At 38.2% G+C, this 14,347-nt stretch overlaps 1 protein-coding gene across 1 annotated transcript in view; it reads right to left on the bottom strand.

Moving 5' to 3' along the window:
- Positions 1–5,938, bottom strand: part of LOC128858632 (MAP kinase-activating death domain protein) — a 129,768-nt gene extending 123,830 nt beyond the window's left edge. The window contains exon 1 of the mRNA XM_054095055.1: positions 5,516–5,938. The gene's annotated coding sequence lies outside the window, so the exon portion shown is untranslated. The remainder of the gene's footprint in view (positions 1–5,515) is intronic.
- Between the last annotated feature and the right edge of the window lie 8,409 nt (positions 5,939–14,347).

Genomic DNA, 14,347 nt, shown 5'->3' with positions numbered 1-14,347 from the left:
AAGTGGTAAGGCGGATTGATAATGGTGAATCCGTAGCGAAAACATGTGCAGAATTTAATGTTGGAAAAAGCACTGTAAATGACTGGCAAAGAGATAGGCGTTCCACTGAGGAGTTTTGCTCGGGAATGGAATCTGATAGTAGTCTGGGTAGCCGTTGTACGTGAAAAAAACCGATCGAAGAGGTACACCGATTGGCGGCCCAATTTTGAAAGAAAAAGCTTTGGCTATCCACCAGAAGATTAATATTGGAGGTGACTTTGTGGCAAGTGATGGTTGGCTTAATCGATGGAAGAAGCGACACGGAATTCATTTCGCACATGTAAGTGGAGAAAAAATGTCTGCTGATACTTCTGGTGCGACATAATTCAAGACTAAGTTTGGTGAAATGGTTAAAACAGAGGATTTATCTCCAGAACAAGTCTATAATATGGACGAGACCGGGCTAAATATTAAAATGTTACCAGAAACAACTTTTCCAGGTAGTCATGAACAGTCTGCCTCTGGCTTCAAAAAGAACAAAGAACGTATTACAGTGGCCGTTTGTTCGAATGCAGCAGGGACTCATAAAATTCCTCTTTTCGTTATTGGCAAGTCTGCTAAACCACGGGCATTCAAAAAAATGAATCCATCTTCCCTTCCGGTTTATTATAAGTCACAAAAATCAGCGTGGATGAATTCAGACTTGTTTAAAGAGTGGTTTAATTTGGAGTTTGTTCCAAAAGTTAAAAACATTTAAAAAGTGTAAACTTGCCTATTAAAGCAATTCTTGTGTTAGATAATGCTCCAACCCATCGTCATGACTGCGCTGTAGATGACATACAATTAGTTTATCTTCCTCCTAATGTGACAAGCTTAGTGCAACCAATGGACCAAGGAGTGATCGAAAGCTTAAAAAGACGATACAGGCGTAAACTTGTTTCTGAAATTCTGCAACATTCGGAGAGTGAAGACAAAGGTCTTTTAGAAGTCATCAAAAAGATCAATATCAAGGATGTTATCTATATGTTAGCTACAGCATTTCAAGAAATGCCCTCTTCAACGTTTGTTAAGTCTTGGTGAAAACTTTGGCCAGATGTTGAGAATCTAATGGTGATCTCGAATATTGCAGGGACTGAAGAAGAAGAAAACAAATCTACTTTACAAGACCTTCAAAAGTTATCGGGTAACGAATCATTACAGGCAGAAGATGTGGAAAATTGGATGATAAACTGTGACGAACACCTTGAAAATGAATTTTTGAATGATGACGAACTCATAGATTTAGCAAACAAAGAACAAGAGGAAGATGATGAGAGTAGTGACGTTGAAGAGGAGAAAACAGTTTCTCATGAAGAAGCCAAAAATGTGATGGAAATTGCATTGAAATACATTGAGCAGCAACATGAGTCAACAGCATTAGACGTTTTGGTGATTAGAAAATGGAGGGATGTCGCATTCAGAAATTCACTGAAGGTTAAAAAACAGAAGAAAATCACATTAACATATGTAAATATGAAATACATAAATATGTAAAAAATGTTTCTCCATTTTTTTATATGTATGTATACATACCGGATTAACCGGCCAACACGGCAACCGGCCAGGTATGCAGTCCCGAGGTGACCGGTTAAGAGGGATTGTACTGTAACTACTAATTTTCTTTGCCTTTTCTTCACATCTTTAATATTAATTAAACAAACCGAAAACACTAAAATATTCCACCAAACGAATTTCTATGAAGAAAAACTGTTCAAAACAGTCTTGATAGCTGATTGTGAATTTTGCATCCAATCTTCCATAAGTGAACGGGGAGATTAATTTTTGTGGATTTATTGCTAATTACTGCATATAAGAAAGTACTTTTAGATGTGTTACAAAAAGTTATTATTTCATATATATTTTTGATGCCCGCACTCCTATTACTTTGTGGACAACTCCATGCTTTGTCTTGCCCTAGTCAGCACTATAAAAAGTATGAAATTTGTTTTAAATTTGGTATAGCAGTATTGTTAAGACTGAAGATATTATTGGGGGGAAGTATGAGTAAACCAAGGAGAAATCTTTCTTTCGCCCATTGCTCTGTGAAAATCATATTCTAGGGATCAAAATAAGAAACTTTGCCGAAAGAACTATACCTCTAAAACTAATTCTGATGTCCCCCAATTTGGGTCGAACTTTTTAGTTTCTTTTCTCATGTAAAGGCCAAAAATGGTGATATTTTGAAATGATTGGTTGGGGAACCCCCCAGGGGAGTTCCAGAGGGTGTGCCACTGGCTTGGGTGGATCGGCCGTCCAAAGTTAGTGGGGTCGGTTATACCTTTGGACTCGATTGGAGCACTCTAAATGGGTCAAAGTGGGATTTTTCGTTCGACCCAAATTGGGGGACATCAGAATTCGTTTTAGAGCTATAGTTCCTTCGGCAAAGTTTCTTGTTTTGATCCCTAGAATACGATTTCCACAGAGCAATGAGCGATTTTTAAATCGACCCGCCCTAGTATACATATACCAGAACGAACTTCAGCGTTAAGTGTTTCATAAGCCTGGGCTTGCGCACGAACTTATCCTCTTTTGTCAAATCATATTGTTTACTATTTTTCTACAATTTTTTATTATTTATTTCTTTGGTTACGTATTCCTTTATTTTTTAAATTATTTCCTTTTAATTTGGGAATTTGTATTTGTATATTAGAGTGGGCCGAAAAAAAAATTTTTTTTAGTATCGAATTCTAATAGTGCTGAAAAGATGCACTGTTAGACTAATAAAGTGTGTGACAAAATTGAGCCCAATCGAACGATATCTTCTGTCGCCAGCAGAGGCCTCAAACTTTGAATTTTGAGTTTAAATTCTGAACAATTTTAACTTTTTTGAAAATACTACAATATTTGTTATCATACCGGTATATGTTAAACACAAATTTTAGATGAGAAGGTCCACCGAAACAATTTAATTCACTACACTCCACTCTGTTTGTTTGATCAAGCAATACGTTTATGGAGCTCCCAGTAGCCCGTCCGTGAAGTTACAGCAATTACTTTGTCTATTTTTTCTTCCGCTTTATTCGACAGATATTGTTTCGTATAAAAGCATATAATCTTTTATTAAAAGTTTATATGACGACAATGGCATTAACCAAATTGTCCCTAGGACAAACGTTTAATGCCCATTGTTTGGAAGTCCTAAAGATTTGCCAGATTATCAACTACCAAGTTATGAAGATGTAATGAGATGGAGGAAACAGAGATCCGGCCTTTTTGATCATAGCCGGACAAGCTGCCAAGAAAACCATTTGTATTTTTAACAAGGCTTCTATTCACGCGTAATATACATACATGATAAATCAGTATCATAAAAAGTATGCACAGAGAAATTAAAAAGGGTTTGTATTCTGCACATAGAAGTCCTGCTTTGAAAAAACGTGCTGATGACTTTAAGGCGAATACTTCCCGACTTTTAGATATTTCAGCTTGTAAGTGTCAAGATTTTACAACTTACTCATGTCCAAAAGAAAAAAAGTTCCTCAAAAAAAGCAAGCTTTTCTGTCAGACCAAAGAGGTGCTCGTATAGGCTGTATCGGAATAGTGGACATACCTGAAACAAAGAAACTCATAGAAAGACAACGACGCCGCGATGAGATGACCAAGCAAATTAATAATAAAAAATTCTGTGGCCCAGAAAACTATCCCTCTTGCTCTACGTTCGGCTGCAATACATCGGAAGTGAATGATGGTTCAGAAAGTGACACCTCTAATTCTTGTATATTTCAACAGTTCGACTTTCAGCTAAGCTCAAAGCTCTTGTAAAATATTTACTGACCGTCTATGTCCCAATGTGGTTTAAAATACGAAATAATAGCTCTCTTGAAAACGGGTCAAGGCTCCTTTCTGAAACTATCAGACGCACTCGGTACCTCGCACCTAAATATTTAGATGTTGTTAATGTTTCTATTTCTCGGAACGCATATTTCGCTCTTCCGGAAAACATCCTTTTAACAATGATGACTGATGAGAGACGAGAAATTCGCCTCGATGCTCTCGCAAAAATGTTGCAAGCGCGAAATAGTTTACTACATGCACGTCGCACTCTACCCAATCTCGATTTTGATGCTGATGATTACAACAAAATGATAAACTGGTCTTCGGTAGATATAATCTCTCCCCCCCTGTATGAGAATTGGGCGTTCTCTAAATATCCATGTCACACACTTCTCTGATTTGATAAATATGAAATGAACTATTGCTTTACATCTAAAAAAACGCAGAGTTTCTTGAAATACTTTTTATTTTCTAATTTTTTATCAATACATATTACAAAATGTGGACAAAAAGAAAAAACTTTGGTAAACATGAAATGAATTATTGCTTTAAGTTTAAAAGCCGCAGTGTTTTCTTGAAATACCTTTTATTTTATCATTTTTTTACAATATTACAAAACATGAAAAAAGAACAAAACCAGTTAAAAAAAACTAAATAAAATAAAAAATTGTAAAAAATTAAAAAATAAATAAAAAAAAAATTTATTAAAAAAAAAATAGGAACCCAAAGTGCAGCAACCTCCACGTGTTGGGTTCTGGGCTACAAAAATATTTATGTACTCGTATTTTCGCAATAAAAACTAGGCAAAAAGCTGCTCAATCAATAACGTTTTATTATTATTTTATAGTGGGCATGTGCTTAATCTTGGATAAATTTATGTTTAATTAGTTTATAGTTCTTATTTTTGTTATGAAATGTGCTCCGGAATGTATGCATAGAGAAAAAAAAATCCTAAAAAAATAAAATTTTTCAGAATATCAACTGAAATTTCAATATTTGAGGCCTCTGCTGGCGACAGAAGATATCGAAATTCGGCACACACTTTATTAGTCTAACAGTGCAACTTTTCCGCACTATTAGAATTCGATCCTAAAAAAAACTTTTTTTTCGGCCCACTCTTTTGTATACATACATATGTACATATGTATGATTGGATCATCAATAGAAGTAAGGCAGTCGTATCAAAATTTTCATGTTCTCTTAAAACAAAAAAAATTTACTAATCACTGAAACACAGTATAAAATATCATCGAAAATTCTTATCCATTCAAACTCACGGACCTCAAAATCTGGGATCTGGGATCTGAGCTTTGTTGCCTTGCCGTGATGACATTACTCCTAAAGTGTGTATGCGCATATTTACAACAAATTACTCACAATATGGCTCACATGTTCGTTCATATGTATCGTTGGTAGGTTGGGAGTTAAGTCGATGTGTTGGTATGTAGTACGCATGCATATGTATGTGTGCATATCGGTCGGTCGCAGTGTGGAGCGTTGTGCGCGTTGCGCGTTGATACGCAACAAGGTCATTGGAAAAATCGTTAAAGCAGACGAAATTGCCTGAGTATACATACAAATTTTTTCACTATCATTTGGCGTAATTTTTTCTATTTTTTCACATTTTGTTTTACAGGTAGCCTTGGTTTGACTGTTTAATTGTAAAAGTTTTGTAAAATTTTCGAAAAGCCGAAAGTAAGAAATGCTATACATTTCTACTTACCAATTTATTTTTGTATTTTTCAGTGAAATTTCGCATCTGTACATCTTCTGCATCGATAAGAAAACCATTTTTTCGTCCAATCACAATTCACTTTATGGAAAAATACTTTCACTCTACTACGCACCTGCTCAGAAAACGGTTACAAACTTACTAACACTTAATAAAATTTCATTTTATTGCATAAATTATCACTCCTTTACATATATATGTACATACTTATGCATATATGTAATTACTTGAGATCTGCTTATTTCCTTTTCCTTTATTTAACTATTCACTTTTACGTCTTTTAAATACAATATATTTTCTTGATTAAGTTGCTCGCATTCGATTTTTCAGTCTCATTAAATTTCAGAATTAACCTACCATGCATTTATATATATACATACACAAGTATTTTGACACAGAGTTTTTCCGAGTTTACATCTTTACTTTACCAGGTCTGCACAGCAACTGATAAAATTTCAAGTCCGTGAAAATTGTCATAGCTTAAAAAGCCTTGAGGCCGTGTTGAAAGCTCGAAAGGTTGTGTTGAGTTTCTCCGAAATTCCTGGAATTGGAAAACTTCCAACAACTTGTTGCTGTCTTCTTGGTAGTTGTGCGCAGGACTTGTTTTGGTATTGCAATATTTGTTGACAAACATTACGCTGATTGCCCCAGCGACACACGTGTGTTTGTTACTACGACGCAGGCGCCAACAAGCCGGCAATGGTGTGTAATAGTAATAATGGGAGCTTTCGGAATGACAGTACATAGAGACGCGCACACAAGTACACAAGTAATTAATTGACTAAAATGGCCACTGTGAGAATCGGCGGCTAAACCAAAAACAATTTGAAGTGACCTGCTGGGTTCTTCAAAAATTTCAAAAGCTGGGCTCGAATCATCACATCAGTGAACGTACCACTAAAAAAATTTCAAAAGCTGGGCTCGAATCATCACATCAGTGAACGTACCACTCGTCACTGAAAAATTCATACTTGGTACTACGAGCGTTGAACGTCCTCGTTTGATCGAACTGTCATTTGAATACCGGCAGCCGCCCGTAAAAGATGGAGTTTAACCAAAAATGTAAGTAATTTGTAAAAATATATAATTAAATATGGTGTTTGTAATAAATTTATTATAAGACCAATTTTAATAAATAATATCAGTGGTAGTGAATCCAGTCACGAGGAGGCAAACTCTTGTCATAACACATCGATGTCAGCATACACATCTGTTCCTGTTTCAAAACTTTACGACGCAGACACCGAGGGGAAAAAGTGCTATGCTATCGCTTGCATCAGACCACTTGCCCATTATCGTCTCGATTGAGAGACCTGCCGACTTTGTTTCCGCGAACCACCGGTCCTATTTTAACTTTAAAAAAGCTAATTGGGCCGGCTTCACGGAATTCACCGAGGACACCTTCGCCGCTCTTCCCATCCCTAATGATGTGCGCGTAGGTGAACGCGCATTCCGCAAGGTGCTCATAGCTGCTGCGGCTCGCTTCATTCCAGCTGGAAGTTTTAAGGACATTCGTCCCCATTTCCCAGCCGAAGCAGCCAGCTTGGCAAACGAGCGTGACCACCTACGCCAGGCCTATCCCGGGGATCCCCGCATAAGGGATCTCAATGTGGAGATCCGGCAACTGGTAAATCAACCCAAGCGGACTAAATGGGTTGAGCACCTGAAGACGTGTAACCTCACCTCCGGGGTAAGTAAGCTCTGGTCCACCGTTAGGTCCCTGTCGAACCCGACGAAGCACAATGACAAGGTGGCTATCACCTTCAACGGTTGCACTTCGTCGGACCCGAAAAGATGCGCGAGCTATTTTAGCCGGCCTTTTATACTGCATCGTCTGGCCGACAGAACCAAACGTCGTGCTACCAGAAGGCTGCACAAACTGACGAACGACAGTGCGCCACTTGCTTTCTCCGGTGATGAGGTTCAGGGGGCCATCAACAAATCGAAAACATTAAAAGCCATTGGCCCTGACGGACTAAACGCGTTGATGCTGAAGCATCTGGGACCTTTGGGAGTAGGATTTCTCACAAGGGTCTTCAATCTGTCCCTGGCCACTCTCATCATCCCTGACAAGTGGAAAGCAAGGAGAGTGGTCCCACTACTGAAACCTAGGAAACCCGCCAACAAAGGGGAATCTTATCAGCCGATAACTCTCCTTTCCCCAGTAGTGAAGACACTTGAAGCCCTCCTACTCCCACTCTTCACGAAACACCTGGCCCCAGCCCCACTTCAGCACGGCTTCCGACGAGTGCATAGCACCACCACTGCACTCACAGCCATAAACGCCTAGATAAACCGCGGGCTTAACCAAAACCGCCCCTGCGAGAGGACTGTCCTAGTAGCGTTGGACCTGAAGAAGGCTTTCGACACAGTCAGCCATTCCACGCTACTAGATGACATTTTACAGTCGACACTCCCGCCAGGGCTGAAGAGGTGGTCCGCAAACTACCTGAGCGGTCGGCACTCGTCAGTGATTTTTCGAGATCAAACATCAAAGCAGAGGAAGATTAAGCAAGGTGTACCGCAGGGTGGTGTCCTTTCTCCCTTGCTGTTCAACTTCTAAATCTCGAAGCTCCCCCAACCACCAGCGGGAGTTTCCCTGATCTCATACGCTGACGCCTGACGATGTGGCGTCGAGCAATGACATCGATGGCCTGTGTTCCAAAGTGAACAACTACCTCGCCGACCTTTCTCGCTTTTTTACTGCGAGGAATCTCCAACTTTCCCCCACCAAGTCCACGGCGACCCTCTTTACCACCTGGACAAAGGAGGTCAAGCTGTCCCCTAAGGCAAACCCAAAATTTTGGGTGTAACCTTTGACAGCTTGCTCTCCTTCTCTGCGCACACAACCGCAATTGCCACTAAAGTCCAAAATCGCAACAAGGTCCTCAAATCGCTTGCCAGCAGCACTTGGGGCAAAGACAAAGAACTATTGCTTTCGACATTTAAGACAATTGGTCGGCCGGTTCTGAACTATGCTGCGCCTGTCTGGTCGCCTGGAACTAGTGACACGCAGTGGATAAAGCTACAGACATGTCAAAATACCGCCATTCGGACAACGATCGGTTGCCTCCTGACGCCCCCCATTCAACACCTGCATAACGAGGCACAAATGCTCCCAGTAGTGGAGCATAACAAACTGCTCAGCAAGCAGTTCCTGCTTGGATGTTACCGCAGGTTTCACCCCTGCAGACACCTGCTTGAGCCTGAGCCGCCTCCCAGGCACGTCAGGAGACACCTTTTAGACTACGCTGACGAAATCCAGGACAAAACTGACCGCAATCTACTGGACCGGATAGTATTTAGTCAGTCAATAAACGACATCCACCGGGAGACCGTCACCACCTTCATGAACTCCCGTCCTGTGAATGCCGTAATCGGAGTCCAACCACCACCTACTGCAGACGAAGAGCTTCCCCGTGAGACTCGTGTAACACTGGCACAACTACGTTCGGGATACTGTAGCAGGTTAAACTCCTACATATCCAGAATTGACCCCGATATTCCAAACACATGTCCGGCATGTGAAGGTACCCCGCACGACACTAACCACCTCTTCACATGCCCCCTAAAACCGACTCATCTAACACCCCTCTCCCTCTGGACCCAACCTGTCGAAACAGCATGTTTCCTGGGCCTCCCCTAGATGAGCTAGATGAAGACGATCGGTGATATGCCCTACACTGACGGGGCTACCATTACTGTTAAAACAACAACAACAACAGTGGGAATGATGAGAAGTTAGCGCTCGCCCAACAAAATTTGAAATCCATGTCTGAGTTGCAAAAGAGTTTGGATTCAAGATTGGGCAGACTGGTGCTAGTGCATGAGAAAATGTTGGCAATAAAAGAGGAGAAGCATAGCATAGAACAGGCAACGCGCGACATTGATCTCGAAATAAGAAGACTGCAAATAGAAGCCCTAAATACAACACGACGACTTATTAATTATTTTGTATTCTTTATACTAGGGACGGGCAGCAGAGTGGCACGCTCGCAGCAGAGCGTGCTAGCAAAGTGCTAGATGGGGGGGGGGGGGGCGACAAACGTACATCAGAAGGGTAAGCAATAGGTGTGTACGTATATTAATCACTTCTGAGCAATGCATATGTGTTTGTAAAAAAGAGAGTGAAGCTTTGCCAATAGCAAAGTTACCAGATAAGGGGACTTCATTCCATGTTAGGGGATTTCGAAGTGTTGATCGTTCATATTAAATAATAAAATGCTTTTGGTTTTTTTTATTGGAAACGCTTCTTTGAATATTAGCATCATCTTTGCAAATTTCTATTTTATTTACTTTTATAATTTTTGTAATCAAGAAGCATAGGCGATTTTATAATCAAGAAGTTTGAACATTCGCATGTCAAAGTTTCATAGTTGCTAAACTATGTGGAGAAAAGTGCGTACTGACAAATCGGTGTATATTTTTCTGAATGAAAAAATTGTCTTCGTTTACATATAAGTATGTATGTATATCGTATGTTTTTATGTTAGTGCATTTTTTTAAAGAATGCTGGTCACAACAGGACAATTTATATATGTTTCCATTAAAAAAATAGAGGATTTTTTCAAAAAACATTGAGGAAATTATCATAGCAGAGTGGGTATTCTTGGTGAGTACTTAGTTGCTCTCAAATTCAAATCACACGCATATGGCAATGCGCACAGTATGGCAATGTACACAAAAATGATTAGAGAAATTTGTTTGCATCCGCTCATGGATTTCGCACCATCGGTGGCAACGCAAACCACTTTTCGCCATGATACACCCATGCGTTCAGTACATTCATTAACACATTGAAATAAATCTTCACCTTTAGTCGTCCCTTTCATTGGAATAATGTCCAAAAGTTCTTTACATATATTTAGGTGGGCATCAACTCCTCGGATAAAAATCGCTAATTGGGCTATGTCGGATATATCTGTACTTTTGTCAATTGCCAATGAAATCGCTGTGAATGATTTTGTACGCTCTTTTAACTGCAATTCTATAATTTCCGCCATTTCATCTACTCGTCTGCTTATAGTTCTACGAGATAAGGGGACAAAATTCCTACAGCTTTTAATATACAAGACTTCACCAGTTCGCCATCCGAAAATGCACGATTTTCACGAACAAGGTTTAACGCGATTTCATAAGTTGCACGCTTTGCATCTACAACGTAATCTTCGCTTTCCTAAAAAATTAAAAAAAAAATTGAATAATTTGAATTTTTCCGATCTTCTCTAATTTGGCACCTCGAATCGGGCTCTTCGTTTAGACTTAAGGATTTGTATATACTTTTCCTTTCTTCTCTTACATATTCATCATATTCACTCCTGTGCAGCTCATAATGTCTCTTTATGTTAAAAACCTTACACACCACACGTTTTTCACATACAAGGCATTGTGATACTCTGTCTACATATTTGCATAAAAAAGTTACCCTCCACTTCGTATTCAAATTTAACAATGTTCTTTTATTTGAGGTCATGCTGAACCAAATGTTTTATATTTAATATTTTATTTAACTTTGTTTATATAAATTAAAAGTTAAAACAGAGTAATATATTACACATTAGAAATAAATTTATGTTTCTGTCGGCAGTTGAACTCTGTGTACTTTGTTTTGACGTTCGCCGTTTCAAATTTTTAAATAGAATTTTCATCACTTTTACTGCATCCACACCATACAAATACACTTAACATTAGTTTTTTTTATGCGACAATAATATGTAACTTACGGTCTCAAAAAATATCGTCGAAAAATGAAGAAATCACGAAAAAACTGATTTTATTTATGAAATGTCAAAACTTATGAGTAAGAGTTGCCGCAGTTGTTAAATGTGGGAATCAATTTTGGAAATTGTTGATTTTATTATTCATGAATTATATACATAAGTATATACTATTGGTTGTTTATTTTTATTTGCAGTTGTGCATATCAGAGTGTATTGGATTTAGATGGGCGAAATTATTCCACTTTTTATGAAAAATAAAAGAAAAAATGGTATCATATATTAGCTAAAAATTCTGAAACATTTGACAAACTTCGGTAGCTGAAGAGAGTTTGCAGTTTTATAAAGTAATTTGCTAAAAAAATTGATTTTCTGGATTTCTTAGCTCAATTCAAAAAACATCAATTTAAAAAAATATATCCGATCTCAAAAACCATTTAAGTAATCATAAGATAAGTGTGAATAATTTACAGATTCGTCAGTATATGCAGTGATCAATATTATTGGAGATTTAACTGTCATTGCTTTCCAATATGAAAGATTTTAATTTAATCTCAAATTAAATATTTTCAGAGGTCTTAATCTTCTTTACATCTAGCAATTAAAAAACAGTATTACGCGAACTTTTGAAATGTTTAATTGCTTGTTTATTGTTGTTCATTATCTTAATTCATTATTATAATAGAAAGTGTAATATGTATTAAATTTAGTTATTGAAGAGAAATCTACCAAAAAAAACCTATTTTTTTAGAAATTTGTTGATATGAAGTTAAAAGTTGGCATCCCTGGTAAGAATTCATGAATAATTGCTCTCTCATTCAAGATACAAACACAGACACAACTCGCTCAATTTTTCTGTTTCTTCCCTGTGCTTTGATATCCCCCTTCACCCAGCACTTTTACGCACGCAGAAGCACGCGCTGCTGCACAGTGCAAATGTGCTGAGTTTGCCCATCACTACTTTATACAATATATATAAAGTAGGCTTACACCATTTTTGGGCGTTTGGCTGAGCTCCTCCTCCTATTTGTGGTGTGCGTCTTGAGGTTGTTCCTCAAATGGAATGTACGTCACAGTTTTAAGCCGCTCCGAACGGCAGATATTTTTTATTAGGGGCTTTTTAATGGCACAAATACACTCGGAGGTTTGCCATTGCCTGCAGAGGGCATTTTCTTCGTTTTGGTGTTTCACGGAGATCCAACCTACGTTCGCGAATTCTGAATGGTACATACAGGCGTCCCTCGTATAGCACGGTTAATTCGTACCGTTTTATATCGAAACCGTGTTTTACGAAACATTGAAATAATATAAATAAAGGCAATGTGTACCGTGTTATATCGAAACCAAATCTTTAGGTGTAAAATTTTATGATAGCTGAGATTTCGTTCCAAATACTACATAAATGAAAAAAGGAAGTTACCTTGAAGTTTTTATTAAGAAAAATAAATAAAATTCAGTTTTATGATGAAATACAATACAAAAATTAAAAAATACAACAAAAAATATATTCAAAGACTAATAATAATAATTACATAGGTGGTATTCCCCTTATTGAACGGAAAAAGTGCAAATTTAAAATGCATATTTTTCAAAATCGTGTTTCATTAATATCAATTCTTGTACCTTGTAATATCGAAACCGCGTTTTACAAGTGCCGTGTTATACGAGGGACGCCTGTATAACAAAACTAAATAAAAAATGAATTTTTATGAGTATCATATTTTTATTGCATCTTAAATATGGTACAAAGGCTTTCCATTTCACTTAAAAAATATTTTTAACACTCTACAACACTCGATATAATTTCGAAAAAAATTCAATAAGGAATGTCTTCCTTATTCCAGCCAGAAGTTCTGTTAAAAGTTAAGTCAGTTATGGATATGAAATTATCACTTCTTTAATGAAGTTAGTTTTATTTAATCATGTAGATATTAAGAAAAAAAAAATTTCAATTTTCATTCGAATTGGTCACCATTTGTTTTTAAACAAGCCTTCACCCATGGTTTCCATGGATATTGGCGTCGCTGCTCGAACCAAAGATTGTTTGATACTCTCCAAATTTCCGTGAGATCTTCGACAGGCCATGTTCTCCAATTCTGTCCAGAAGCTGTAGCTCAATGGATTCAGATCTGAACTTCTAGAGGCCAATCTTCTGCCGCTATGAACCCAGAAATAATGTTTTTAACCACTGCTGGGTGGTTTTTGCCTTATGGACTGGTGCGCAATCTGGCTGGAAGATCCAACGCTCTTCATTGAAGAGAGTACTGCTTAACTGCTTCACTACGCTTTCTAAGACATCCTCCTGGTACACTTTTGCCCCAGTCTTAACCTTTTTTCGCAGAAATGAAGAGATGTAACGCCTTTACAAGACACTCCCCAACAAACCATAATGGAATCTGGATGGTGGTCATGCTAAGCCCTTGAAATAACACTTTTTGCGTCTTTCGAATTTTTGGCATAGATTTTGGCACATCCCCTGGAACTCCCCTGGGGGGTTCCCCATACAATCATTTCAAAATATCACCATTTTTGGCCTTTATATGAGAAAAGAAACTAAAAAGTTCGACCCAAATTGGGGGACATCAGAATTCGTTTTAGAGGTATGGTTCCTTCGGCAAAGTTTCTTATTTTGATCCCTAGAATACGATTTTCGCAGAGCAATGAGCGATTTTTAAATCGACCCGCCCTAATATATGTATATGTATGTATGGCACTTACAGCCTTTATCGCCTGTTTGGCCGAGCATCTCCACCAATTTGTATGTACTATGCGAGTTGGTGTTGTTCCACAAGTGGAGAGATCTATAGTTTTATGCCAACTCCGAATTGCAGATGGCTTATTATGAGAAGGGATAAACAGGCCTTTTTCATGTCAGAAATACTCCCTAGAGTTTGCCGTTGCCCGCCGAGGGGCGACCGCTATAGCAAAAAACGTTTTCTATCATTCGTTGTTTCATGTCCGAGATTGCAAACTTAGCAGCAAATGATAGTCTCGCACAAACCCTTTCGACCACGGCGGCCACGATATAATTATTACTCTTGTACATAAATAAAAAAAAAATACTACGGCCATTAACCCATTACTACCTGCCAACAGACCCCGCTGT

The sequence above is a fragment of the Anastrepha ludens genome, chromosome 3, assembly GCF_028408465.1.
Source record: "Anastrepha ludens isolate Willacy chromosome 3, idAnaLude1.1, whole genome shotgun sequence".
NCBI classification, from domain to species: Eukaryota; Metazoa; Arthropoda; class Insecta; order Diptera; family Tephritidae; genus Anastrepha; species Anastrepha ludens.
This window is presented reverse-complemented; position numbering and strand designations above follow the sequence as displayed.